The sequence below is a fragment of the Chlorocebus sabaeus genome, chromosome 10 (genome assembly GCF_047675955.1).
Source record: "Chlorocebus sabaeus isolate Y175 chromosome 10, mChlSab1.0.hap1, whole genome shotgun sequence".
NCBI lineage: Eukaryota > Metazoa > Chordata > Mammalia > Primates > Cercopithecidae > Chlorocebus > Chlorocebus sabaeus.
In genome coordinates this window covers 25,803,364-25,827,455 of record NC_132913.1, presented here as the reverse complement: position 1 = coordinate 25,827,455, position 24,092 = coordinate 25,803,364, and the positions used below count along the sequence as shown (strand labels likewise).

The 24,092-nt window shown below is 40.8% G+C and overlaps 1 long non-coding RNA gene across 1 annotated transcript; it reads right to left on the bottom strand.

Annotated features, from left to right (window-relative positions):
* Positions 1-2,939: 2,939 nt before the first annotated feature.
* On the bottom strand, positions 2,940-21,294 carry LOC140712665 (uncharacterized). The gene is made up of 3 exons (XR_012094379.1): positions 20,409-21,294; positions 18,002-18,498; positions 2,940-3,641 (listed from the first exon to the last, which is right to left on the bottom strand). It is a non-coding gene; the product is annotated as an uncharacterized lncRNA (long non-coding RNA).
* Positions 21,295-24,092: the final 2,798 nt, after the last annotated feature.

Genomic DNA, 24,092 nt, shown 5'->3' with positions numbered 1-24,092 from the left:
AAAGGTCAGGAGTTTGAGACCAGCCTGACCAATATGGTGAAACTCTGTCTCTACTAAAAATACTAAAATTAGCCGGGTGTGGTGGTGGGCACCTATAGTCCCAGCTACTTGGGAGGCTGAGGCAGGATAATCGCTTAAATCCGGGAGGCAGAGGTTGCAGTGAGCTGAGATCACACCACTGCACTCCAGCGTGGGTGACAGAGCAAGACTCCATCTCAAAAAAATAAAATAAAATAAAATAAAATAAAATAAAATAAAATAAAATAAAATAAATAAATAAATAAATAAATAAAATTATGAGTTGTGATTGAGAGATGCCAATAAATTATCTCCACCTGTTCTCTGCCCTGGAGGAACTCTGTGCTGGAGGACCAAAGACAATGGGGAGGGCGAGACTGCTCTTTGGCACCTTGCTCTGGGGATGGGATTTGTGGTTTCCATGTGAGCTGCTGCACAGTTGAATGAACAAGCCTGGGAAATTCCAAGAAAAGTGAGTTTCTTGGTGTGTTCCTGAGACGCAGGCATTTTGAGTCATCCCTATCATATGGCTACAGGTCAGGACCGAGATGACAAGGGCCCTCTCAAAAGACATTGCAATTAGACTCAGTGAGATTGGTCCTCCTGGTAGCAGTTGTAAGTTTCAGTTTGTGTTGTACTTCTGCTCTCCCCAAGTTTATATAGTCAGGTCTATTTAAAAGTCACATCATGATGCATCTCAGTTGTGCTGGGAGGGTTACTAAGAGCGCTGTTTGTCTCCCTAAGCTAATGGGATTTTAGCAGCAGTCCCCATCAGAGAACAGATGTGACCAGCAGAGTAGCCATCCCCTGAGGGAAGCAGCAACACAGGTCCGTGGGAGATGTTGGGCAATGTTTCAATTTGTGCAGAGGCTCACTGTACTTGAGCTAGAGGCAGCCTGGCTTTTTTTTGGTGGGAGGAACCCTTATCTCCAATCTTGTCCAGTGATGGCCCCTGATGCCCTTTTATTTCACACCAAGAAAGTAGTCAATAAACTTCCTCTGTGTCTCCATCTTGTCCTCTCTCTCTAAGGACACGAAAAGGGCTCTGAGATCAGATTTTCAGTTCCCCAAGAGGTATCCTTTAGTTCAGCTCATCCACTCCAACCCCAACCATCCCTAATCCACCCCTTCTCTTTTAAAGTGAATGTCAATCAAACAACCCCATAAAGGAACGTACTTGAAAATGTGACTTTTTGAATAACTTCATTTATTTATTTATTTATTTACAGACAGGGTCTCAATTTGTCACCCAGACTGGACTTCAGTGGCATGATCATGGCTCACTTCAACCTCTGCCTCCCAGGCTTAAGTGATTCTCCTGCCTCAGCCTCCCAAGCAGCTGGGACCACAGGTGTGTGCTACTATGCCTGGCTAATTTTCTTCTTCGTTGTCTTTTTTTTTTTTTTTTTTTTTTTGTAGAAATGGGGTCTCACTATGTCACCTAGGATGGTCTCAAACTCCCAGGCTCAAGCGATCCACCGGCCTCAGCCTTCCAAAGTGCTGGGATTACATACATGAGCCGCTGCACCTGTCCCTGGACAACATTTTAAATGGCAAAATAAAGTTGTGGAGTCCTGACTCCTCATCCTGAAAGAACTCGAGATTTCTTTACTAATTCTTCCTTCTCTTATTATTCTAAGTTAGCGTTCTTTTTCTTGGTTCTCAAAGTATGAGAATACTTTGCATTCAATAGTTTGTCACCAAGTACCTGGACTGCTGTGTGATACCTCTAGATTTCAAGTCAAACCATTAACATTGTGTCATGAGACACAGCATCCAGAACAAAAACAGCTCAAATGGCACATTGAAGTTACCTTCCAGGCAGCAGCTTTCCATCATATCTGAAATTTGAGGTTTATTCAAACTAAAACTATTGTTAAAAATTATTTGAACTTTTCTACCCATTTCAGTCAATATGCCTGCTTTTTCCTCCAGGTACTCATGTGTACCTCCCTATGTGCTTTTCAACAGGGTGAGGTCTGGAGAATCAAGCAGGGAAGTATAATATAAGACATTTTGGTTAAGGATCAGAAAGCCTGGACTTTAGACCCCATGCTGGTGGCTTTTTAATATTTGACTTTGAACACATCAGTTAAACCTCCTATTTTTAATTTACCTTTATGTAAAAGTAGTATTATTACAATGGCATAAGAAAAATGATATAAGGCAAAAGAGCATCAAAATTGTTAAGTGCTTGCTAATGAAAGATGCTGACTCTCTTCCTATAGTGTTTTACTGCTTGCTACAATCCATGGGACCACTTCTTCTTTCTTTCTTTCTTTCTTTCTTTCTTTCTTTCTTTCTTTCTTTCTTTCTTTCTTTCTTTCTTTCTTTCTCTCTCTTTCTTTCTTTCTTTTTCTTTCTTTCTTTCTTTCTCTCTTTCTTTCTCTCTCTCTTTCTCTCCTTCCTTCCTTCCTTCCTTCCTTCCTTCCTTCCTTCCTTCCTTCCTTCCTTCCTTCCTTCCTTTCTTTCTTTCTTTCTTTCTTTCTTTCGTTCGTTCTTTTTCTTTTGACATGGCTCTCGCTCTGTCACCCAGACTGGAGTGCAGTGGTGTGATCTCTGTTCACTGCAACCTCCATCTCCTGGGATCAAGCGATCCTCCCATCTCAGCCTCCTGAGTAGCTAGGATGACAGGTGCCCGCCACCATGCCTGGCTAATTTTTTTTTGTATTTTTACTACAGACGGGGTTTCCCCATGTTGCCCAGGCTGGTTTCAAACTCCTGGGCTCAAGCGATCCACTGTTCTCGACCTCCCAGAATGCTAAGATTAAAGGTATGAACCAGTGCGCCCAGCTGTGGGAACACTTCTGATGGCAGGAATTTGGACTTTATTTCAATGGAAACTTCACAGAGTCCTGAAAGTAGTTGACCTTTATATGATTTGGTGTAAACATGAAAAAAATAAGTGCACACAATAAACATTTAACTTTCAAGTTGTATTTTTCTTTTGACGTTTATTACAATTTCGAAGACAAAATGTTTAGATAGTGCTTTATCTTGGGTTCCCAGGAGGTACAGTCTGAGGCAATATGTATGTGCTAATGTTGATTAGAGAATACAGTTCCAAGGAGGCAGAAATAAGGAGGAGTGAGGAGGCAGGAAGGAACTGTCAGCATGCTGGCTGCCATGTGCTGGATCCCAAGGGACGCTCGTCCGAGCAGGTTCCAGCTGGACTGGGACTCGGGTCTAGGGGAGAAAGAAGAATGTATTTCTTCTCCCTTTCCATGTCTCACTGGCCAAAAGTTTGCCTCTTTGGTTTGTGTTGACTGCCCTGTACTTCCAGTTGACCTCTGAATAGTTCAAGTATCTCCCAACTGTTCAGCAAGACACTTCGGCGAGGTCTGAGCACCATCATGTTGCTCTTGTGTGAACTCAGACAGAGTTGTGGCAGCTGCTGGGTCCAAAAAAGAGCCAGAAAGCCCCAGTGGGAGGCAAAGCCACCAGGACATTCAGTTGTGCTTAAGGGGTGTCAGTTCAGAACATCCTTAGAATTTACTTCGGGATTACTTTATTTTGCCAAGATGTAGCCCATATGTATTTATGTGTCTCCATTATTCTTCATAAGATAGTAATTGGGTAATCCATCAAAATGTACATAGGACATTCAAAAAACCACATACTGTCTGAAATATCCAGAAATATTACAGAGCGTCATGGAATACTTTTCCTGTCACCCCTAAAAAATAAATCTTCTCTGCTTGATACTCTACAGCCAGAGGTTTTCTGTGCCCTCGGTCAGAAGATGTGAACTTTCAGATAGTGCTAAGGAGGTGGTTCTAGATATTTCTTTAGGGTTAACCATGTAACCAGGCCAAACTTCTAGCGCTGGCTGTAAGGCAAAACCGTGACGGTGGCTTTTCCTTTTCCACTCTCAAATGTTGTTTTTGAGAACAATTCTCTCACCTTCCCCGTCAGTCAGGCCCCTTTACTCCCAAAATTCTCACCCTGCTCTGTGAGCAAGCTTGAACTCCATCCAGCCTTGACTTCACCAGAAAGCAAGTCCATATGTGCAGACAGTAGCACTTTTCCATCCTGTCATTCATTTATTTCATTTATTCACTTATTCATTAAGTTATCAAATATATTATCAAGCATCTGCTTTGTACCAGGGACCCTCTTATGCTTTGGAGATACAGTGATGAACGGGCAACTCCTAGCTCTTGTGGTGCCACACTCTAATGGCGGCAGGAGATAATAGAAAGGTTACCTAATATTTTAAAGTTCAGATTGTGATAAGGGATACAAGAGAAATAAAACAGTGTTATGAAATAGATTCAGTGTTGTACAGCCTAGAAATCTAACCCTGACTTATTTATTTGTGATTGACACTGTTTTTTTTTTTGTTTTTTTTTTTTTAATACTTTAAGTTCTAGGGTACATGTGCATACCATGCAGGTTTGTTACATATGTATACTTGTGTCATGTTGGTGTGCTGCACCCATCAACTCGTCAGCACCCATCAATTCATCATTTACATCAGGTATAACTACCAATGCAACTCTCCCCCCTCCCCCCTCCCCATGATAGGCCCCTGTGTGTGATGTTCCCCTTCCCGAGTCCAAGTGATCTCATTGTTCAGTTCCCCCCTATGAGTGAAAACATGCGGTGCTTGGTTTTCTGTTCTTGTGATAGTTTGCTAAGAATGATGGTTTCCAGCTGCATCCATGTCCCTACAAAGGACACAAACTCATCCTTTTTTATGGCTGCATAGTATTCCATGGTGCATATGTGCCACATTTTCTTAATCCAGTCTGTCACTGATGGACATTTGGGTTGATTCCAAGTCTTTGCTATTGTGAATAGTGCCACAATAAACATACGTGTGCATGTGTCTTTATAGCAGCATGATTTATAATCCTTTGGGTATATACCCAGTAATGGGATGGCTGGGTCATATGGTACATCTAGTTCTAGATCCTTGAGGAATCTCCATACTGTTTTCCATAATGGTTGAACCAGTTTACAATCCCACCAACAGTGTAAAAGTGTTCCTATTTCTCCACATCCTCTCCAGCACCTGTTGTTTCCTGACTTTTTAATGATCGCCATTCTAACTAGTGTGAGATGAGATCTCATTGTGGTTTTGATTTGCATTTCTCTGATGACCAGTGATGATGAGCATTTTTTCATGTGTCTGTTGGCTGTATGAATGTCTTCTTTTGAGAAATGTCCATTCATATCCTTTGCCCACTTTTTGATGGGGCTGTTTTTTTTTTCTTGTAAATTTGTTTGAGTTCTTTGCAGGTTCTGGATATTAGCCCTTTGTCAGATGAGTAGATTGCAAAAATTTTCTCACATTCTGTAGGTTGCCTGTTCACTCTGATGGTAGTTTCTTTTGCCGTGCAGAAGCTCTTTAGTTTAATGAGATCCCATTTGTCAATTTTGGCTTTTGCTGCCATTGCTTTTGGTGTTTTAGATATGAAGTCTTTGCCCATGCCTATGTCCTGAATGGTACTACCTAGGTTTTCCTCTAGGGTTTTTATGGTATTAGGTCTAACAGTTAAGTCTCTAATCCATCTTGAATTAATTTTCATATAAGGAGTAAGGAAAGGATCCAGTTTCAGCTTTCTACTTATGGCTAGCCAATTTTCCCAGCACCATTTATTAAATAGGGAATCCTTTCCCCATTTCTTGTTTCTCTCAGGTTTGTCAAAGATCAGATGGCTGTAGATGTGTGGTATTATTCCTGAGGACTCTATTCTGTTGCATTGGTCTATATCTCTGTTTTGGTACCAGTACCATGCTGTTTTGGTTACTGTAGCCTGGTAGTATAGTTTGAAGTCAGGTAGCATGATGCCTCCAGCTTTGTTCTTTTGGCTTAGGATTGTCTTGGAGATGCGGGCTCTTTTTTGGTTCCATATGAACTTTAAAGCGGTTTTTTCCAATTCTGTGAAGAATCTCATTGGTAGCTTGATGGGGATGGCATTGAATCTATAAATAATCTTGGGCAGTATGGCCATTTTCACGATATTGATTCTCCCTATCCATGAGCATGGTATGTTCTTCCATTTGTTTGTGTCCTCTTTTATTTCACTGAGCAGTGGTTTGTAGTTCTCCTTGAAGAGGTCCTTTACATCCCTTGTAAGTTGGATTCCTAGGTATTTTATTCTCTTTGAAGCAATTGTGAATGGAAGTTCATTCATGATTTGGCTCTCTGTTTGTCTGTTACTGGTGTATAAGAATGCTTGTGATTTTTGCACATTAATTTTGTATCCTGAGACTTTGCTGAAGTTGCTTATCAGCTTAAGGAGATTTTGGGCTGAGACAATGGGGTTTTCTAAATATACAATCAAGTCATCTGCAAAGAGGGACAATTTGACTTCTTCTTTTCCTAACTGAATCCCCTTGATTTCTTTCTCTTGCCTGATTGCCCTAGCCAGAACTTCCAACACTATGTTGAATAGGAGTGGTGAGAGAGGGCATCCCTGTCTTGTGCCAATTTTCAAAGGGAATTTTTCCAGTTTTTGCCCATTCAGTATGATATTGGCTGTGGGTTTGTCATAAATAGCTCTTATTATTTTGAGGTACGTTCCATCAATACCAAATTTATTGAGCGTTTTTAGCATGAAGGGCTGTTGAATTTTGTCAAAAGCCTTTTCTGCATCTATTGAGATAATCATGTGGTTCTTGTCTTTGGTTCTGTTTATATGCTGGATTATGTTTATTGATTTGCGAATGTTGAACCAGCCTTGCATCCCAGGGATGAAGCCCACTTGATCATGGTGGATAAGCTTTTTGATGTGCTGCTGGATCCAGTTTGCCAGTATTTTATTGAGGATTTTTGCATCGATGTTCATCAGGGATATTGGTCTAAAATTCTCTTTTTTTGTTGTGTCTCTGCCAGGCTTTGGTATCAGGATGATGTTGGCCTCATAAAATGAGTTAGGGAGGATTCCCTCTTTTTCTATTGATTGGAATAGTTTCAGAAGGAATGGTACCAGCTCCTCCTTGTACCTCTGGTAGAATTCAGCTGTGAATCCATCTGGTCCTGGACTTTTTTTGGTTGGTAGGCTATTAATTATTGCCTCAATTTCAGGGCCTGCTATTGGTCTATTCAGGGATTCAACTTCTTCCTGGTTTTGTCTTGGAAGAGTGTAAGTGTCCAGGAAATTATCCATTTCTTCTAGATTTTCTAGTTTATTTGCGTAGAGGTGTTTATAGTATTCTCTGATGGTAGTTTGTATTTCTGTGGGGTCGGTGGTGATATCCCCTTTATCATTTTTAATTGCGTCGATTTGATTCTTCTCTCTTTTCTTCTTTATTAGTCTTGCTAGTGGTCTGTCAATTTTGTTGATCTTTTCAAAAAACCAACTCCTGGATTCATTGATTTTTTGGAGAGTTTTTTGTGTCTCTATCTCCTTCAGTTCTGCTCTGATCTTAGTTATTTCTTGCCTTCTGCTAGCTTTTGAATGTGTTTGCTCTTGCTTCTCTAGTTCTTTTAATTGTGATGTTAGAGTGTCAATTTTAGATCTTTCCTGCTTTCTCTTGTGGGCATTTAGTGCTATAAATTTCCCTCTACACACTGCTTTAAATGTGTCCCAGAGATTCTGGTATGTTGTATCTTTGTTCTCATTGGTTTCAAAGAACCTCTTTATTTCTGCCTTCATTTCGTCATATACCCAGGAGTCATTCAGGAGCAGGTTGTTCAGTTTCCATGTAGTTGAGCAGTTTTGATTGAGTTTCTTAGTTCTGAGTTCTAGTTTGATTGCACTGTGGTCTGAGAGACAGTTTGTTATAATTTCTGTTCTTGTACATTTGCTGAGGAGTGCTTTACTTCCAATTATGTGATCAATTTTGGAATAAGTGCGATGTGGTGCTGAGAAGAATGTATGTTCTGTTGATTTGGGGTGGAGAGTTCTATAGATGTCTATTAGGTCTGCTTGCTGCAGAGATGAGTTCAATTCCTGGATATCCTTGTTAACTTTCTGTCTTGTTGATCTGTCTATTGTTGACAGTGGAGTGTTGAAGTCTCCCATTATTATTGTATGGGAGTCTAGGTCTCTTTGTAAGTCTCTAAGGACTTGCTTTATGAATCTGGGTGCTCCTGTATTGGGTGCATATATATTTAGGATAGTTAGCTCTTCCTGTTGAATTCATCCCTTTACCATTATGTAATGGCCTTCTTTGTCTCTTTTGATCTTTGATGGTTTAATGTCTGTTTTATCAGAGACTAGTATTGCACCCCCTGCTTTTTTTTTGTTCTCCATTTGCTTGGTAAATCTTCCTCCATCCCTTTATTTTGAGCCTATATATGTCTCTGCATGTGAGATGGGTCTCCTGAATACAGCAGACTGATGGGTCTTGACTCTTTATCCAGTTTGCCAGTCTGTGTCTTTTAATTGGACCATTTAGTCCATTTACATTTAAGGTTAATATTGTTATGTATGAACTTGATCCTGCCATTATGATATTAACTGGTTATTTTGCTCGTTAGTTGATGCAGTTTCTTCCTAGCCTTGATGGTCTTTACATTTTGGCATGTTTTTGCAATGGCTGGTACCGGTTGTTCCTTTCCATGTTTAGTGCTTCCTTCAGGGTCTCTTGTAAGGCAGGCCTGGTGGTGACGAAATCTCTAAGCATTTGCTTATCTGTAAAGGATTTTATTTCTCCTTCACTTATGAAACTTAGTTTGGCTGGATATGAAATTCTGGGTTGAAAATTCTTTTCTTTAAGAATGTTGAATATTGGCCCCCACTCTCTTCTGGCTTATAGAGTTTCTGCCGAGAGATCTGCTGTTAGTCTGATGGGCTTCCCTTTGTGGGTAACCCGACCTTTCTCTCTGGCTGCCCTTAAGATTTTTTCCTTCATTTCAACTTTGGTGAATCTGGCAATTATGTGTCTTGGAGTTGCTCTTCTCGAGGAGTCTCTTTGTGGCGTTCTCTGTATTTCCTGGATTTGAATGTTGGCCTGCCCTACTAGGTTGGGGAAGTTCTCCTGGATGATATCCTGAAGAGTGTTTTCCAATTTGGTTCCATTTTCCCCCTCACTTTCAGGCACCCCAATCAGATGTAGATTTGGTCTTTTTACATAATCCCATACTTCTTGCAGGCTTTGTTCATTTCTTTTTCTTCTTTTTTCTTTTGGTTTCTCTTCTCACTTCATTTCATTCATTTGATCCTCAATCGCTGATACTCTTTCTTCCAGTTGATTGAGTCGGTTACTGAAGCTTGTGCATTTGTCACGTATTTCTCGTGTCATGGTTTTCATCTCTTTCATTTTGTTTATGACCTTCTCTGCATTAAGTACTCTAGCCATCAATTCTTCCACTTTTTTTTCAAGATTTTTAGTTTCTTTGCGCTGGGTACGTAATTCCTCCTTTAGCTCTGAGAAGTTTGATGGACTGAAGCCTTCTTCTCTCATCTCGTCAAAGTCATTCTCTGTCCAGCTTTGATTTGTTGCTGGCGATGAGCTGCACTCCTTTGCCGGGGGTGATGCGCTCTTATTTTTTGAATTTCCAGCTTTTCTGCCCTGCTTTTTCCCCATCTTTGTGGTTTTATCTGCCTCTGGTCTTTGATGCTGGTGACATACTGATGGGGTTTTGGTGTAGGTGTCCTTCCTGTTTGATAGTTTTCCTTCTAACAGTCAGGACCCTCAGCTGTAGATCTGTTGGAGATTGCTTGAGGTCCACTCCAGACCCTGTTTGCCTGGGTATCAGCAGCAGAGGCTGCAGAAGATAGAATATTGCTGAACAGCGAGTGTACCTGTCTGATTCTTGCTTTGGAGGCTTCCTCTCAGGGGTGTACTCCACCCTGTGAGGTGTGGGGTGTCAGACTGCCCCTAGTGGGGGATGTCTCCCAGTTAGGCTACTCAGGGGTCAGGGAGCCACTTGAGCAGGCAGTCTGTCCCTTCTCAGATCTCAACCTCCGTGTTGGGAGATCCACTGCTCTCTTCAAAGCTGTCAGACAGAGTCGTTTGCATCTGCAGAGGTTTCTGCTGCTTTTGTTTATCTGTGCCCTGTCCCCAGAGGTGGAGTCTACAGAGACAGGCAGGTTTCCTTGAGCTGCTGTGAGCTCCACCCAGTTAGAGCTTCCCAGCGGCTTTGTTTATCTACTTAAGCATCAGCAATGGCGGGCGCCCCTCCCCCAGCCTAGCTGCTGCCTTGAGGTTAGATCGCAGACTGCTGTGCTAGCAATGAGGGAGGCTCCGTGGGCGTGGGACCCTCCCGGCCAGGTGTGGGATATAATCTCCTGGTGTGCCTGCTTGCGCAGTATTGGGGTGAGAGTTACCCGGTTTTCCAGGTGTTGTGTGTCTCAGTTCCCCTGGCTAGGAAAAGGGATTCCCTTCCCCCTTGTGCTTCCCAGGTGAGGTGATGCCTCGCCCTGCTTCAGCTCTCGCTGGTCAGGCTGCAGCAGCTGAGCAGCACCGATTGTCCGGCACTCCCTAGTGAGATGAACCCAGTACCTCAGTTGAAAATGCAGAAATCACTGGTCTTCTGTGTCGTTCGCGCTGGGAATTGGAGACTGGAGCTGTTCCTATTCGGCCATCTTGCTCCGCCCCACTACACTGGTTTTAATGTCTTGCTGTGACTATAAGAGCATTACCAGCTGGGCATGGTGGCTCATGCTTGTAATCTTGGCCCTTTGGGAGGCTAAAGAGGGCCAATCATGAGCCCAGGAGTTCGAAACCAACCTAGGCAACACGGCACTCACTTCTACTAAAAATAATAAATAAAACAAATTCATCAGGCATGGTGGCATGCTCCTATAGTCCCAGTTATTTTGGAGACTGATGTGGGAGGATCACCTGAGCTTGGGAAGTTTAGGCTGCAGTAAGCCAAGATCACGCCATTTTACTCCAGCCTGGGTGATAGAAGCGAGACCCTGTGTCAAAAAATAAAATAATTAAAAAAAAAAAAAAAGCACTACCCTGTGAACTCCTTTAGCGGCTGAAGAAGATATTTCATTTTTGCATCTTCAGTGTGTTCCTAAGTATTCATTTAAGTGTTGAATGTTAACAGAGACGAAATATTATTAGTCCAACAAATATATCTTCTTGAGTAGTGGTGGGATGTAATTTGAAGCATAAGGAGCCTTCTTCTAACACCTCCTCCCACCTCACATGATGCCTGCAGATTCTGCCCAGGAATGTTCTATAGGCGGTATCCTATAGTAGAAGTTCAATGGCTTTGAAAGAATTCGGCCTGTCCACTTTTAGTGAGAGTTCTTCCTTTTATTATTAGACCTAGATTCAATATATTGGAAATAAAGACTGTCACAACCAAACTCCAAATTAACTCAATTTTTAGGCTTATTTTTCACCCTTTGAGTGGAAAAACTAAAATTGTTTTTCTTCTGCTCTCAACCACATTAACAATGAATCAGCACAGAAGACTTCTGTGACCAAATATGTGGGGGGCTTTCCCCATAAAAAGCAAGCGGTCAACTCTGCAGCAGACACCACTGGGTGCCGTCTAATTCAACTCAATTCTGACACTGCCTACCTGGAAATAGCATTAGAACGCAGAATGAGATCCCAGTCCCTAAGACTACCCCACCCCGCCCCCAGCTTCTGATGCCAATTGCTAACCCCAGGTTGTTATTCTTGTGCTTCTGACCGGCTGGCTATGAATCAGAGGTCTCATGACGTCCCACCCCTTAGATTTGAATAATGTGTGAGAATAGCTCACAGAACACAGGGAAACACATTTACTGGTTTATCAGAAAAGATACAGATGAAGAATTACACAGGGCAATGTATGGGGAGAGGTGTGGAGCTTCCAAGGCTCACCAGCCTCCGGGGCTCACCATCCTCCAGGAACCTCCATGTGTTCAGCTATCTGAAAGCTCCCTGCCTTCTTGGGCCTTTTATGGAGCTTCATTGGATAGGCATGATTGACAACAGTGTAGAAATGAGATATGATAAAAAGGGTATGACTTAATACTAACAGGTTGAGTGAGGAACCCAGCAAGGCCTGTCTGTTCAGATTTTTCTTGGCCTCTCTATGCAGCATTCTTTCCTCCCAGGTATAAGGCAGGGCTCCTTCTGAAATGGGGGTCTTATGATCTACAATCACACAAGCTAAGTCATAAAATTTCTTTTTGGATAGGTGGGGGAAGATTAGAGTCCTGCTTTGGAGGAAAACAAAGGAGCAGGTGAAGCGAAGGCAGGAGAAAATCAGAGAGAAAGCTTCTATTTTCTGAGGCTGATTTCTCAGGCTCAAATCACCCCAACATTATAAGAAAAGCCTATAACAAGGGCTATGGGAGTTATGAGCCAGGAAGGATGAAAACCTATATATATATATAGGTTTATATATAATATATATAATATATAATACATTGGCTAATATATAATATAGGCTAATATATTATTATTCTCTTTCCTTTAATGATATATAATAATATATAATTATTATTATATATTAGCCTATATTGTATATAATAAATATATGGGCTAATATATAATAATTATATAATATATAATATATAATATAACATATTTGATATTATTATAATATATAACATAACATATATTATATATAAAATATGTATTATATAATATATAATATAGCATATAGATAATATATAGGTAATAATATCACACACCCCAGTGGACTCCTTACACTCTCAAAGGAAAGAGAATAGACAGAAGGAAAGGCAGAAAAATACAACCAGACAGAAGCTTTAGAAATCTTCCTTGTTTTACTGTATCCACACATTACTGGTCAGAACAGGCCAGCTTATGCTATAGTAATAAATACTCTCAAAATCTTGGTAGCCTAACGTACAGAGGTCTCTTGTTCATACAAAGTCTGCTGTGGGTCCAAATAACTCTCTAGAACACCTTCCCTCCAGTGTTACTCAGCCATGCAAGCTGTACATTTCAACACAAGTTCAGTTCAGGTGCCATGGTGGCTGGTCTATGCTTTGGCCTGGAAATGACACACGTCATCTCCAGTCACAGTCCCTGAGCCAGAACCAGTCTTGTAACCCTGCCTACCTGTGCAGGTGCTGAAAAATATGAGGAAGCAACCGAGATGTCTGAGGAACACCACTGCCTTTCCCACACTAGTCACTAAGGGTATCAAGGAAAGAACACTAAAAGCATGGAAGTGTTCATGGGTCAATGAGCTTGGTCTTTGTCTGCCTTACTCTCCTACCAACACCAAGAACAGGGATCCTGGGAGGTTCTTACACAGTTTTACATAGCAGTTAGATTCAGTTGGCAATAACGCCTGAAGACTTGTCTCACTATCTCTGAGATTCTGGCCACCACTTGCCGTCCCATCCGTGGCTATGGTTATAATAATCTCTCCTTAAAGTTGTAATTTCTAAGTGATAGCTTACCCCAAATATCAATGCTTCCCCCAAACAGTCTAAAAGACTTTCATGACAGATTCTGAAAATAGGGCCAAAAACACATTTGGGCCAGGCACGGTGGCTCATGCCTATAATCCCAGCACTTTGGGAGGCTGAGGTGGACGGATCACTTGAGGTCAGGAGTTCGAGACCAGCCTGGCCAATGTGGTGAAACTCCATCTCTACTAAAAAGCATACAAATTAGCTAGATGTGGTGGCATGTGCCTGTAGTCCCAGCTACCCAAGAGAATTGCTTGAACCCGGGAGGCAGAGGTTGCAGTGAGCAGAGATCGCACCACTGCACTCTGGCCTGGGCAACAGAGCGAGCCTCCATCTCAAAAATGAATAAATAAATAAACACACACATTTGCAAATAACCTGGTTCGATCATTTGGTGACACGGTTATAGACATAAACACTTTGATTTTTTAAAAATTTTGTTCAAAGTCAGAGGAGAGACTGTCAGATGCTATTTAATATTCCCCTTGGAAAACAAGAGGTTGGCATCTGGTTTCCCACAGATTCTTTGGTGTCACAAACAGGTTCTGCAAACTACAAAAGACCTTCCGCAGGGTCCTGCCCTTGTGGCTAAGGGAAAAGAAAGAAACTCTGTGTGTGTGTGTGTGTGTGTGTGTGTGTGTGTGTGTGCGCGCGCGCGCGTGTGTTTGAATATGGACAACTAGCATCACAATTTCAAATTTTTGTCATTTCACCAACAACACAACTGTGGATGATAAGTCCTAACTGGAAACCTCTGGAAAAGAAAGGGGATAGGGAGAGGTAGAGGGAGAAAGTATGTTCCTTCTCAAGATAGTGCCCACCAGAATTTTAATAGATACCTATTTCTCCATTCTTAGAGATCTCTCATTCAGTCATCCATTTACAAATATTAAGGACCAATCCCGGTAAAAAGCACTGAGGAATCAGTGACCAGTAACATTAACACAGCCCTGGCGCAGTCTGGTATGGGCGACAGATAGTGTACAGATAACCACATAAACAAATATGTAACCTGCAGTCATGAGCCTATGCTTGTTTGTTCTCAGGGCTGTTTTCTGCTCCTCCCCTGCTCTGCTATGATTTCCTTTGCCTTCTGTCTTTCTGGTAGGTTCAGTCAACAGAAGACATTGGCAGGAGATTGGAGGGGAGGAGGAAGGGAAAAGTCAAGGGATGTTTTTCTCCTTCACTACTTCTCCCCCCATCACCCACCAGGCTTTCTCCAGCTCTCGGGTTCTGATGACACCGCCTCTCCCCTTCATCCCCTCCAGTGCTAGGGATGGCAGTGGCTTCCATCAGTTGTTTCCCACATGCCCAGCACCTCTATAGCCAATTCCTTCATGGATTTCCTTCCTGGGCAATCATATAACAATAAAACCTGTGTTGAGGGCCAAAGAGGAAAAGTATGTTGTGAAGAGAGAACAATCAAAGATCTGTCATAGTCTTTATGAGTGAAAAAAGCTTCTCTGAGAAAGAGATATTTGAGCTCAGATAGGAAGAACGAATCAAAGTCAAATAGGCGAAGAATGTGGTTAAAAGCTTGCTAGAAGATAGGACAGCACAGGTAAAGGCCTTGAGTCAGAGGAGCTTAGAGCCAAGAAGGAACTGAAGTAAGCATAATGTTACCAGGGTGCAGCTTGCAAGGAGAGAGTGGGTTATAGAACGGAACGGCAGTTAGGAAGAGGCTGGATCATGCAGGTCCTGTAGGCCATGTTTAAGACTTTGGTAGCTATCATGAGGATAATGGGTAGCAACTAGACAGCTTTAAACAAAAGAATGGTAAGATAGATATGCATTGTTAAAATGATCACTGTCTAAAGTGCAAAGGCTGTGATAGAAGTGGGTGAGAATGGATGTAAAGAAACCAGACAGGATGTACTGCAGGAACCCAGGCAAAAGCGGACAGCAGCCTGAGCAAAGGATAGTGGTATCAGAAATGGAAAAAGATGGATGGACTCAAGGGATATTTAGGAAATAAATCAGTAAGCCTTGGCAATTGATTAGTTAAGTAAGAGTGATGGAGAGAGGGATGTCAAGGATGACTCTAGGGTTTGGCTTTTCCAGGTAGGTGGATGGATGGTGGTGCCATCCACCAAGACAGGAGAAGTTGAAGGAGGAATGGGCTGTGCGTGCATGTATGGAGTGAGGAGGAGATGGATCATAAGTGTGGTTTTCTCATGTTGAATTTAAAGTGACTTAGAGATATCCAAAAGCATTTGTCTCTCCTAGGCACCTAGATAAATGGGGCTAGAGCTCTGTGGCATGTTGGATTTTTGTTTCCAATTCTTCACTCACTTGCAATAGAATTTTACACTCACAGTCTTTGCCATGTAACTTTGCAGTGCCTCTTACTAGTGGAAGGAGTGTGTTTCCCCACCTGTTGATTTTAAATTTGGCCCCGAAACTTACTTTGGTCAGAAGATCAGTGGCGAAGATGCAAACGGAGACTTTTAACATGCTTTCATGTTTGGCTTGTCCTCTTGTGATCTTTCATGAGAAGAGCATGCTTTAGCAGACCACTGCCCCTCCAGCCCATGTCTTAGAATTAAGATGCGCTATTGACCCAAACACAACCTGGAGCTTGGGTCTGGCCTAATCCAGCTGAGCAGTGCCTTGCCTAGCTGATCTGCAGACCTGTGAGCATTGTCATAAACCACTAAGCTTCTGAAGCTATTCGTTCTGCAGCAGAAACCAAGGAATATAGCTCAAAGCAAAGGACCAGACAAGGACATACTTTTGTGAGTCACTGATGTGGAAATGGTAACTACAACTTGTGTCATAAATGAGACCTTGCAGGGATCAGAGCCATTACACGATTTTAAAACAAATCCACTTTGGACAGGGCTGGGTGAACTTTTCTTTGACCATCCCTCTGTCCTCTGAGCCAGGTAGTGCATCTAATCTGAATACCTTTAACCCTCTCTTGCATGGCACTGCAGTCGGGCCTGCTAATCAAAGCCTCAGGCTTCAAACTTGTGTCACTGCCTGCACACCCAAACTCTGTCTTCTACCCATCTTATGGCTTAGACATCTATGGTGCATTCTGATTTGGTATGTCTTTGAGTAGCGATGACTTATGCCTCTTGAACATTTGCTTTTTAAATGTAAATTTCAATGCCCTTGGGCCAAATCTAGCTAGATATCAGGCGATGTGGAGTTAACACCTTTGCCAAAGAAAGCCTCTGTCTACATCACAAGGGTGACTGCCTGCAGCCATCAATGTAGAACATCATTCAACTTTCTCAAAATGCCAGTGAGAGGACTCAAAACAAGATCTTTTTTTTTTTTTTTTTAGTATTTTTATAAGTTCTGAGGTACATGTGCAGGATGTGCAGGTTTCTTACATAGGTAAATGTGTGCCATGGTGGTTTGCTGCACCTATCAACCCATCACATAGGTATTAAGCCCAGCGTGCATTAGCTATTTTTCCTAATGCTCTCCTTCACCCAACACCACCCCAACAGGCCCCAGTGTGTGTTGTTCCCCTCCCAAAACAGGAACCTTTCGAAGACTCCATTTAGATTCCTTGATAGGAAGAAGAAAAGGTGGAAATCTATATTATGTATGTTGATTCCTGGTTCCTCCAATTAAGGAATCTACATGGTCGCTCCAGTTTAGAGTTATCTCAGATTCTCATCCTTTCTTCCTGTCTCCTCATTACTTTTTCTTTCTCTCTTTTTCATTTCTCTCTCTCCACTCAGGCTGCATTCATTAAGCTCTCTTTGCTTAGGTTTGAATAAAATGAGCATATTGAAATATTTAGATGATTTCTTTTCCCCTTTCCCTGTGCTAATTCTTTAGCCAATTCACTACCATAATAGAAGTTTATTTTCATTTTTCCCATTTCTCTGTTCTGTGTGTTTGAAGAATTCTCTCGCATATTCATTACATCTGATAATCTAACTCTCTCTATTCCATAAATGATTCCCTTCATCTTTCAGGGGATATCGAATGAATTTTTTTTCCTTCTCTGTTTGAAATCAATCTGCAGATATTTGAGTTATATGCGGGTCTAATGGAAAAGATGAGGAAAAAACCCACAGCATCCACATCCCTGATGGTTACCATTCAAGCCTCTTCACTAAGTGTTTTAAAGAGCACCCAGGCAGGAGTTAGAAGGCCTGAATTCCAGCTCCAGCTCTTACACTGGGTAGCTGCGTCACCCTAGATTGTATTCTCCTTATCGTTTTTGTTTTATTTTGTTTGGAGATGGGGATCTCACCCTGTAACTCAGCTGGAGGGCAGTGGTGTGATCATAGCTCACTGCAGCCTCCAACTCCTGGGCTCAAGTGATCCTTCCGCCTCAGTCTCCCAAGTAGCTAGGACTACAGGCACAATTTTTAAATTTTTTGTGGAGATGGGTGTCTTTCTATGTTGCCTAGGCTGGTCTTGAACTCCTGGTCTCTAACAATCCTCTCACCTCAGGCCCTGGAGTTGCAGGGATTTTCAGATGTGAGCCACCATGCCTGCCCATTCTTCCCTGCCTTTAAAATGATGATAATATTATGCTAATTACCTTACCTGACTGTTGACCTAATTAATCTGAGTAAGAAATATTTTAAATATGATTAAACATTTAAAGCTGTAGCAGTTAGGAATATATTTGGTAGTAGAAAAAAACTAATCAACTCACAGTAACTTTAATAGTTGGGGTTTTCTCTTAGAACAAGAATAAAGTAAGTGATTACTTGGGTGGGTTCAGTGGATCAACATTCTTTGTCTTCATCAGGAGAGCAAAAATTGCCCCAGAACATACTCCTAACAGATTTGCACTCGTTTTTCATGGCTGGAAGTGAGTCATAGGGCCACACTTAGCTCAAGCGAGACTGGAAAAGTGAGTATTTGGAGGTCAGTGGGTGGTAAAAAGAAGGGTGTTGAAAATAATTTGGGGATCATCATTTAGAATTATCTGCCTAGGGAAGTGTTGAATTAAAATAATATTAATTAATACACCTACAACCTTCCTTTGGAGGAAGATGCTGTGTTTCCAGAGGCCTCAAACTTCATTTTCTCAGAGAAAGCAGAAGCCCAAGAGGAGAGCCAAGTGCCTGCTGTGCCTTTTCCTTGAGGCTGTATCTTCCCTAGCTCTAGATTGCTGGTCCAAGGGAATCAGGCCACTCAGTTGACTTCGTCAATGGAAATTCTCAACTCGGAATGCTCCTCTTCCATTGGGAGATGTTTCAACCTGCCAATAAAAGTGCAGACTCTCAAGTTATGGGGCACAGGTGGAATTCTGACTCTTCTCTTTTCTAACTGTTGATCTTGGACAAGTTTATGGTTAAAACATTCACATTGCTAATTTGAAAATGAGAATAACAATGCTACTTATCTCTTTTCTATGGCAGGGAGGATTAAATGGAAAGCGGTAAATAGAGCGGCTACCATATGTAACCACTCAGTAAATGGTAGCTGCTATTATTAACATTAGTAGTTGCTATGGACTGAATCTCTGTGGCCCCCCAAAATTGATACGTTGAAACCTAATCCCCAATGTGATGGTATTTAGAGGTAGGGCTTTTCGAAGTGATTAGGTCATGAAGGTGAGGCCCTCATAAATGGGGTAATCACAGTTTATAAAAAGAGACTCTCGCCGGGTGCGGTGGCTCACGCCTGTAATTCCAGCACTTTGGGAGGCCGAGGCAGGCAGATCACGAGGTCAGGAGATCGAGACCATCCTGGCTAACACAGTGAAACTCTGTCTCTACTAAAAATACAAAAAATTAGCCAGGCGTGGTGGCGGGCGCCCGTAGTCCCAGCTACTCGGGAGGCTGAGGCAGGAGAATGGCGTGAAGCTGGGAGGCGGAGCTTGCAGTGAGCCTAGATGGTGCCTCTGCACTCCAGTCTGGGCGACAGAGTGAGGCTCCGTCTCAAGAAAAAAAAAAAAAAAAAAAAAAAAAAAAGAGACTCTCGAGAGACCCCTTGCCCTTCAACCCTGTGAGAACACAGTAAGAAGATGGCTGTCTGTGATCCGGAAAGCAGGCCCAGGCCCTCACCATACACAGAATCTGCAGGCACCTCAATCTTGGACCTCTCAGCCTCCAGAACCATGAAAAATAAATGTTTGTTGTTAAAGCAACCCCATCCAGGATATTTTTGTTATAACAGTCCAAACAGACTAACGCAGTAACCCTAAACAGTAGCACTTTTTAAATGTACAGATTTTCCAACTCTATGTCAACATTACTCCAAAAGGTTAGTTAACAACAAAAATTATATGAATAATGATTTCTTTCTATTTGCATCTAAAATTAAACCACATGAGCTTATTGGAATTCATCCTAGAATCTCTGTAATTGTTAGTATTTGAATGATAAGCTCTCCCATACATTTACTAAAGTTTGTAAAGAAAACTCTGCCATTCCGGAGTATGATGCTCTGTCCCCGTGACGTATCTGGTAAGTTCATTACTTGTCTGTAGTAATCTCTTGCCAAATTCAATTTGCAAAGACAAAAGCATCATAGCCATTTCTTTTAATCTTGTTTGTAATATTGCTCATTAAATAGAAGATATATTATGCCAGATCTTGCTCATTTCAAAGCAAATTATAAAAAGTGACTAAATTGTGCACCAAGAGAAAGAGTCCAGTGTTTTACCAGCAAGGCCACAAAATCAACATTTGCTTTTTGACAAGCCGAGAGATCCAAAAGAATCTTGATGAACCTTAATGCTGTCTGTCATATTCTACAATGTGCATAAATGATTTCTTTGTGAAAGAATGACTAATTATTATGCCTATATGGGCATCATTTGCATATTCAAGCTCAAGTGTTTTATGGAAAAAAGAATGTCGACTTGTTGTGAGGGCAAACTCCTTCCCTCCAAATTAAAATACTTCTTTTTACACACGGTTACATTAGGCTTGCTATTGAAACCCAGGGAGAGAGAAAATATAATTCAGGAACTCAGTACAAATCTATTTTCCCATTTGCAAGAAAAAGGAAAACAATATATTTTTCATGTATTTTAGACTAAATTTTTGAAAAATGTGCCATTCTGCTGCCATTGTTCATAGGGCAAAATGATCCGGATACAATTGACCTAATCAACTCTTAATCTGAGAACATAAGTGGATGATTACACCTAGTGTTACCCACACAAGCAGCTGCTGACATCAGGGTCCTTTTGAAAATGCTGCACCTGAGATTGATGCCAGGTAGATGGCACTGGGGATTTCAGACTCCAGAATTGAAAAGAAGCTGAGCATCTGGTGGATCCATCCGCTGAGCCAAAAGACTGTTCTCTACAGATGAATGAGTGTTAAGACTGCTGTCCTTCCTAGACCATGAGCAGCTGCTGGCCAGGGTTGCTGCCTGCCAAAAGGGTGGAGTTGGGAGAAACCAGGAGTCAACCACAGCTACCACAGTCTAATGAGTTAGTTTGACACCAGGGACATATTAGGAGGACTTGCTGCTGCCACAGGCTTGCACACGACTCTTCTCAACTGCAGGAGAAAACCAATATGATGCCAGGCTAGAAGCAGCAGCATCACCATCAGCCTGGTCACATTCTACTTATAGCCCACTCCCTCTGATAGCATAAAGCTAGACCTGCCCTGGGCTGCTGGTAGGATAAAGCTAGACCTGCCCTGCACTGCCAACAAAGTCTTCCTGAAAGCCATACATGGCATGCAGAGGAGAAATATGGAACATCTAAGTGAATATAGAGGAGAGGGCATTTCTGAAAGACACTCATGAGTCAGGCCCACAGGCTTAAAATACAGTGATACTTGCACTGGTTTCTTACAGCTGTTGTGACTTAGAACAACAGACATTTTTTCTCCCATGGTTCTGGAGGCTGAAAGTCTGAAATCAATGTGTTTTCAGGGCCGTGCTCTCTCTGAAGTCTGTAAGGAAGAATCTTTCTTTGCCTCTTCGAGCTTCTGGTGGTTTCTGACATCCCTTGGTTTGTGGGAGCCTAAATTCAGTCTTTGCCTCCTTCTTCATTCATATGGCCCCCTCCCTGGGTCTCTGTGTGTTTCTCATAGTCTTCTTATGATGTCACCAGTTATTGGAGGGTGGACCTACCCTACTCCAGTATGACCTCATCTTAATTTGATTAGGTCTGCAAAGTCCGTATCTCCAAATAAGATCACATTTACTGGCACGGGGAGTTAGAACTTTAACATATCTTTTTAGTGAACACAATTCACACTACAACACGGGCACATGAAGAGGGAATAGGAAGTGTCTAGATGAATGTAGGGGAGAGGTGTTTTCCTTCTCTATATACACTTAGACAGAAAGAAGGTCATGAATCAAGCTGAAGGGCTTGAAACGCCGCGGTGCTTCTGTAGAAAAACAGCAATGCCTCACTCCTCACTCCCGCAGGATGCTTTACTTCCCCTGTGGTAAGACCAGCAACACTTAATGATTATTTGTGCCTTGTATGGGTAGAAGAATCACTTGTGTAAGTATAACACATCAGCCCACCCCTAAAATTTGCAGGGCTCAGGATAAGAACACAAATGGAGACCCAAGTAGCATATGTCCATTTATTTCAAAGTTACATTTCATGCTACAAATTGTTAAGCCAAATATGTTCTGTTCTCCTATTTTGACAAATACACCTTCATTAGTACAAATTTTTTATAGGAATTGGAAAGCTGTGGTTTTTATTTAACTGAAAGTTGGCAAAATATCAGATGATCTGTCTGGGTATTCTGTTGAAAGGCTGGTGATGCTAGGATGAGTAATAAAATAAAGACATACAAAATTCATAAATTATTATATAATTATTTCACAGAATTTACTGTCTTGCCTTTATTTCAGAAAATGTACTAATTATGCTGTTGTTGCCAGGGGCAATGGCTCACACCTGTAATCCCAGGACTTTGGGAGGCCGAGACGGGTGTATCACCTGAGGTCAGGAGTTCGAGACCAGCCTGGCCAGCATGGTGAAACCCCATCTCTACTAAAAATACAAAAAATTAGCCGGGCCTGATGGCACATGCCTGTAGTTCCAGCTACTTGGGAGGCTGCGGCAAGAGAATCGCTTGAACCTGGGAGGCAGAGGTTGCAGTGAGTTGAAACCGTGCCATTGCACTCTAGCCTGGGAGTCAAAAGCAAAACTCCATCTAAAAAAAAAAAAAAAAAAAAAAAAAATTGTTATCAAGCTTTTCACATAATTCATATTTTATAGATAGTATTACCAAATTAGACCAAATTGCTTGAATTACTATTGTTCTTAGGTAGTTTTTAGAAACTTTAATCTTGAGAAATTTTGCTTTGCCAAGGCAAAAGCAACTGATATTTTCATCAAAATGCTTGAAGCAATACTTAGATTCATATATGAACCATGAGTTTTATAGATCATGTTCAAACATTATAATTCATTTATATGTGAAAATTTACCATTATCACAGAAAGAGCTATAATACATTTAATTTCATCATTAAACATGCTGTCACTTATATTACAGTTTTGACACTATATAAAAGAGTATAAAAAGCCATTTTACCTTTTTTAAGTTCTTATTTCAATTATTTCAATACTGGGATAATTACTAAAAAACTAAAAATAGTAGCATGTTATAAGATTTGTTTAAATCTCTCTCTAATCAGTACTATATCTGAATCTATACAAGCTAGAAAATAGTCTTCTTAAAAATTAGTTTCAGGATTATTGCACACATTATTTGTTGCTCCTTAGAGTCATTTTTGTTTCCAACTTCTAATTTTCTTATATTTTATTGATACATCATTTTTTGTTGTGTAACTCACATGTAGTTTCTATTACTTATAAAAATACATTTTATAATTAAAATACTATGATATGTTATATACATATAATATGCATGTGTGTTAAATCTTTTAAAAGTAAAACAAGACTAAATTTGTTTAGGGTTTTGTAAACTTTTTCTAGTATTATTAATGTATCCATCCATTTATACCAAATAACTGTGCACAAATTATACTAATTATAAAATTTATACTAATTATAAATTACTTTGATTTTCTGTGACGACTACAATTTTCTTTTCGAGAACCTTTTGCACCACTCTCTTGGTGCAACTTGTATTTCTTTATGTGTCCAAGAGATGCTGTAAGGTTTAATTAAAACATTTCATATTTTAAATGAACCAGAAAATATTACATATAATCTATATACTATTCCCAATAATGTCATGGATAAGGGCACAGTAAAGGCCATGCCTCCTAGTAATGAGCGCAAAAGAATTACACAAAAGAGTGCCAAGTACAAAGATAGATTTGGAGCAAATTCTTGGCTTGTGCACCTTTTCCTTTATCAGCTATATTAGCATCATTTTCGGAGGCTTGTCATTGATAACTTTTATTTTGAAAGAGAGATCTGTTAAAGAATACAAAATTATAGCCAGATAGGAGAAATAAGTTCTAGTGTTCTGTAGTACTGCAGGATTATTATAGTTAAAAATTATAGTTTCAAATAGCTAAAAGGAAAACATTGAACGTTCCCAACATAAAAAAATGACAAATGTTTGGGATGATGAATATCCTAATTACCCTGTTCTGATCACTCTGCATTACATGTATTGAAGCATCACTACATACCCTAGGAATATGTACAATTATTATTTGTCCATTAAAAATATAAAACAACATTTAAAAAACAAAGAAAAGCTGTTTTAATATTTGTGTTTTATTGATTTTTATTACTGTTCATATAAAATTAAAACTTAAGAATTCTAGCTTTCAATGTCCTTTTGTTTGCTAATGTAAAGAGGTGATATCAAATTTCTGGCATTAGATAGATATGTAATATATATTATTCATATTACATATGATATAATGTATATAATAT